We start from the raw sequence: 4,953 nt of genomic DNA on the forward strand, positions 1-4,953 counted from the left end.
ATTTGCGCCTCTTGCAGTTTCACAGTGATTGGGTTTGTACTTAATCCCTAAGAGAAGGAAAAGAAAGTGGAGGTTTTTTCATTACCATTTTTGACAATTGTTCTCAAGCTCTTCATCTGGAAGCATGTTCAAATAAGCCTCTGTTCCCCACCTTTATTAAAGGGCAGAATCTTGCCCACTTCTTTGGTCGTTCTATTGGTCGTTCTCGGTAGAGCTCCTTGAAATACCTTTCATAGGTATGAGGATATGCTCACGAAATGCTCATTCTGTTCTGAAGGGCCACCAAAAGCATTGACTAAGGCGCTTTTTGAAGAAATTAGGCACGGGAACCTATATTGGACAGACCACTGAACCTATGAAGTAATGGCTAAGATTTAAGCTCCAAGAAGTACGCCATTTCTTTGGGCGCCTTAGGTAGAGCTTGAGTTCCTAGAATTTCTAGGCTAGAAATACCACTTTATGAATGGGGGACACTAATTCCTTTGAAGCAGTGGTTCCTAAACCTTTTTGGATTCAGGTCACCCTCTGTGCGCCTGCAATCTAGTAGTATGTGATAACCACAGCGATCGTGTGGGCATCATGGTGGATTCACCCATCACCTCCTAGAGATAGAGACCATTCACTGGCCTATTTTTCTTGGTTAAAGCAAATGAAGAATTTGTTTGTTTGCAGACGAATTTGCAACAATATCATGATTCCTAGCGTATATTCAGGCAGGAGTTGCGTGAAGTAATGTAGAACGAATGATAAATTCACACAAAATGTGTTTTTTGTTGATAGAAAGGGCGGTATTACGCCTACAAATGTTTGCTAAGGGCCGCTGTGGGTTGCTTGTCTTTTTTAATAACTTCAGAACAGTGATGGGGGAACGAAAGACGTTTTTTGAAAATTACACAAAGGTACAACGATAAATCATTCAATCATAACACTTCACTCATAGTTAGAAAAACTGGTGGCAGATGGCAGCACTACACATAACAAGCATTACAGAGAAACAAAACAACTTCACGTCAGGTTTCACTACACGTACACGCACATTCCCGCATGTACCGATTCGTTGGGGGTTCCGCGGGTGGGGGGTGTGGGCGGGGTGTAGCAGTAGTAGGTAGGGCCTCCAAAAAATGGCTCGGGGATCCATGATGTTCTTGGATCAGCCACCTCGTTGGGCAGTTTGCCTGTTGTGGCGTGGTATTTATTTGTATCCGGTGGATAAATAATGTGTCTTTGCCCGCTTATGTATGCATTTGGGGGAGGCTCAGTTTTTCTAACATTCAATCGGGCTCGACTTCGAAGACAGCAACACATCAAATTTTTTGGACCTTTTCTACTTTTTGATCAATGGAATTTTTAATTTCAATCTTTGTACCTAAATTTTAAACTGACTGCTATAAAAGTTACAAAATAAATAAAAATATTTTATAAATTTTAATAAATAACAAAAAAATTAATGTAGCTGATATCTTTAATTTATAGAGCTTTTTTTTTCCAAACCGTTTCTCCTTTCATATTTCATTCATGCTATCACAAATTTTTTCTTAAAGTTAAATACAGTGGATCCCACTTATAACGTTTTCCAAAAAACTGCCCTGAAGAAACGTTGTAAGCGGGAAAATACGTCGAAACAAGCGAGAAAACTTTATAAGTGAGAACGTTATAACCGGGATCAACTGCAATAGACTTTTGCCACATGTGGCATATAAAAACAAAATGTTTCGAATGATTTCGTTAGTGATTATTTGTATTTGGTTCTTTATATAGCTCTAAATACAGCCCAAATTTTTTCATGATCTGTAAATTGCTCGCGAGCGGAAAAGTTTGAACTGCTATCAACAAAATAAATAAACAAAGCGATTGAGTTTACTCCTGACAATTGAGTTTACGCAATTTTTTCATCACGTCAATTTTTCCACAGCTCTCTCCTGTGAGGGCTTTGCCTCTCCCCCACCCTGCCTTTTGGATGCGGATTCAGCGTTTTGTGGGGTGTGAACCATAAAAATTGTTTTGGTGCCGTTCATTCACCCATTCTAGTCTAGTTTTCTTGACTAATCATTCCCCAAATTGGCTGCTCCGGACTAGGGTGGCCAGATGTCCCGGTTTCTTGCTATTTTTCGCTCTGCCCCGAAACCCGGTAATTGGTAACATTGCTTGTGCAATGAAATATAATTATTTTCAATATTTTTTTCCAATTTAACTTTTAGTTACGTGAGAAATTACTCAGATAATTTCTTATTTCACTGTTACATTTTTGCCATGTTTATCTTTTACGTAACCGAAAGACGTTGAACCCATTTTGAACCACTGAAACCCCGTTTACATATGCAATATTGGTGCAATACCTTTTTTTTCCCATCCTACGAAGAATAAAAAAAGATTTACACCCATTCGGGTTTCTGTGGTTTCGTGCCCCCTTCCCATGATCCTTTTTACCCCCCATCGCCGAGTGTGGTCTTGCAGGCAGAAATTCAAGGATTCCATGGCGTTTGACCATGCAGAACCACGGGAAAACTTTCACAGAACCACAGGGTTTCCCGGAACACTAGTGTTCTGGTCCACAGAAAATCGTGAGGACGCCTCTGAAACCAGTAGCGCAACAAATGAATTTCTAACCGCATTTTAAGTTGCATTGTACAACCCAGTTAGAAACCTCTGAAGCCCAAGTATCAGTTGCGACCCATGATGTGGGGGGGGGGGGGTATCGAAGTTATTTCTTTAAGTAGTTCATTAACTGAATCACCAAGAAATCATTCAAATACATTTTATTGAGAGAAATATATTTTTATTCGATATTTTCTTACCGAAAAAATGCATTTTAGAGCTGATGCATCCCAAAACATTTAAAAGCATATGCAGACGCGCCTTTGGAATCCACCACATCTACCTCCGTTTCTTCCCCTACGTCTGCATATGAAATTACACAGACGAGGGTTGAAGGGGCATACTTTAAAGTCATATACCACGTCGCCATCTGTAGTCGCAGGATCAGAAATATCAGTTGCGTCTTCTGTCATAGTTGCATCAGTAGCCAGTTGTTCCATGGTTGTAGTTTGCGATTTCATCGGTGTCACTAAGACTGAATCGGATGGAAGAGATTCAATTAGTTTATAGAAAACGTCAATATTTTTCAATAATGTTGGTGAATTTAAGGGGGGGGGGGTTGTCACGTACCCTTTAACATGGTGAAAGATGTGATTCAGTAGAAATATTATTAAAAATACTAATTAACTATTGATTTATTTCAAGTGTTTAATTTTCAAAATTAATGTAATATTCGAAACACAATTCTATGAATGAAATGTTTTGTTATTTTCACAGTACATTCAGCTAGTGATGATGATGCAGGTTACGAACCGAAATTACAAGGATTGTATAGTACAAATACAAATACAAATACAACGCCACAACAGGCAAAATGCCCAACGAGGTGGCTGATAAAAAGATGCCCATAAAAATATGGTTGTCATATATTTCAAAAATACAGCAACCCAATTAAAAATGCAATTAACACAAATTATAAACAATATATACACATGATAAAATATTATACAATGCCCATAAAGAATACTTATGGTTGTCTTAGTCTAAGAATGGATAGCTTCTCGATTTACCCCAACATGTTTATCGTATTTTTTTTTGAACGTGTCAATTGTGTTACAATTTACTACCTCCGGGGGTAAGCTATTCCATTTATTAACAACCCTATTAGAGAAAAATTCCCTGCTACACTACAACCTAGAATTGTCCCTCACCAATCGATACTGGTGTCCTCTTGTAAAAGCAGTCAATTGGCGGTGTACTAAAAGTTCATGGTCCATCCTATCCATCCCATTGAAAATTTTGAACACTTCGATCATATCTCCTGGGCACCTGCGTTCATCCAATGTAAACATATTCAAAAAATGAAGTCTCTCTTCATAATTCAAGCCCTGTGTGCCAATAAGGCGTAGCTCTTCTCTGCACCCCTTCAACCAAGTCTATGTCCCTCTGTAGGTATGGTCTCCAAAACCTTACAGCATACTCCAGTCCAGGACGAACTAAGCCTCGAAAAAGCGGAAAAGCAATATAATATGCTTATATGTTACACACAAATCTGTTGTGTGCATTTTTTTGAAATTTCATTGATCGTATCGTGTACAAAACACTGTAATAAGACAAATAAATGTCATAGGCTTTCTCTTTCAGTACCCTTTCAGAAAATTTGGTAAATTATCTTTCACTTTTTTGCCCACCAGTGTAGTAGAAGGAATCATGTCGGATAACCGAGTATGTTGGATAATCGAGAGTTAACAGAATCAGAAAAAACTTTCACGCTCGTTTTTTTTTCTGCTTCTAATATTGTGGTTTTCTCGACGTGATTCACATAGCGATAAACATTAGCTGAAATCTAGATGCATTAGTGTCATATAATCATGATATGAAGAACCAATACTCACAAAAAACGAGCAACACGACGCAATAAGACGTCCACATAATAGGTTTCATCATCTCTCTGCAAGAAATTACGGAAGGAAATTTAATCTTTGTATTTTTTTTTACAAGAATATATTGTTCGAAAGAGTTTCCGTGAAGATTGCGCATAAAAAAACATAAAATTAAAGATCCTCAGAGATCTCGTTAATATTTTTATAACATTGCGGTATTATTATCATGTATATAATGCATTAAAAACCCTCTTTTGAGAACACCAGTGTGACAAAAAACACCGGTGGATGTGGTTATTATTAGGTTATTGTCATCGGGAACCCCCGAGTCCCGATGTGATCACATTAAGCAGCGTGGACTGTAAAAGGAAATTATTAGTTGGCTGTAAAAGAGAAGAGGGCTGACCGCATCTCTGAGATGACCGTTAAAAGAGTATTTGTATTTTGAAATTTATGAAAATTTTGCATAAAACGTATTTTGCTCACCTGAGGGTGCGTTTCTTGTTCCGGTTTTCGGAATATCTACTGGATTCAC

At 38.1% G+C, this 4,953-nt stretch overlaps 1 long non-coding RNA gene across 1 annotated transcript; it reads right to left on the reverse strand.

The window, feature by feature from the left end:
- Nucleotides 1–2,833: 2,833 nt before the first annotated feature.
- On the reverse strand, nt 2,834–4,953 carry LOC149077134 (uncharacterized). The gene is made up of 3 exons (XR_016193987.1): nt 4,905–4,953; nt 4,431–4,486; nt 2,834–3,070 (listed from the first exon to the last, which is right to left on the reverse strand). It is a non-coding gene; the product is annotated as an uncharacterized LOC149077134 (long non-coding RNA).

Source organism: Pholcus phalangioides, unplaced genomic scaffold (assembly GCF_987345545.1).
Source record: "Pholcus phalangioides strain wild (caught in Gottingen) unplaced genomic scaffold, Ppha-v1.0 ptg000015l_1, whole genome shotgun sequence".
Taxonomy (NCBI): domain Eukaryota; kingdom Metazoa; phylum Arthropoda; class Arachnida; order Araneae; family Pholcidae; genus Pholcus; species Pholcus phalangioides.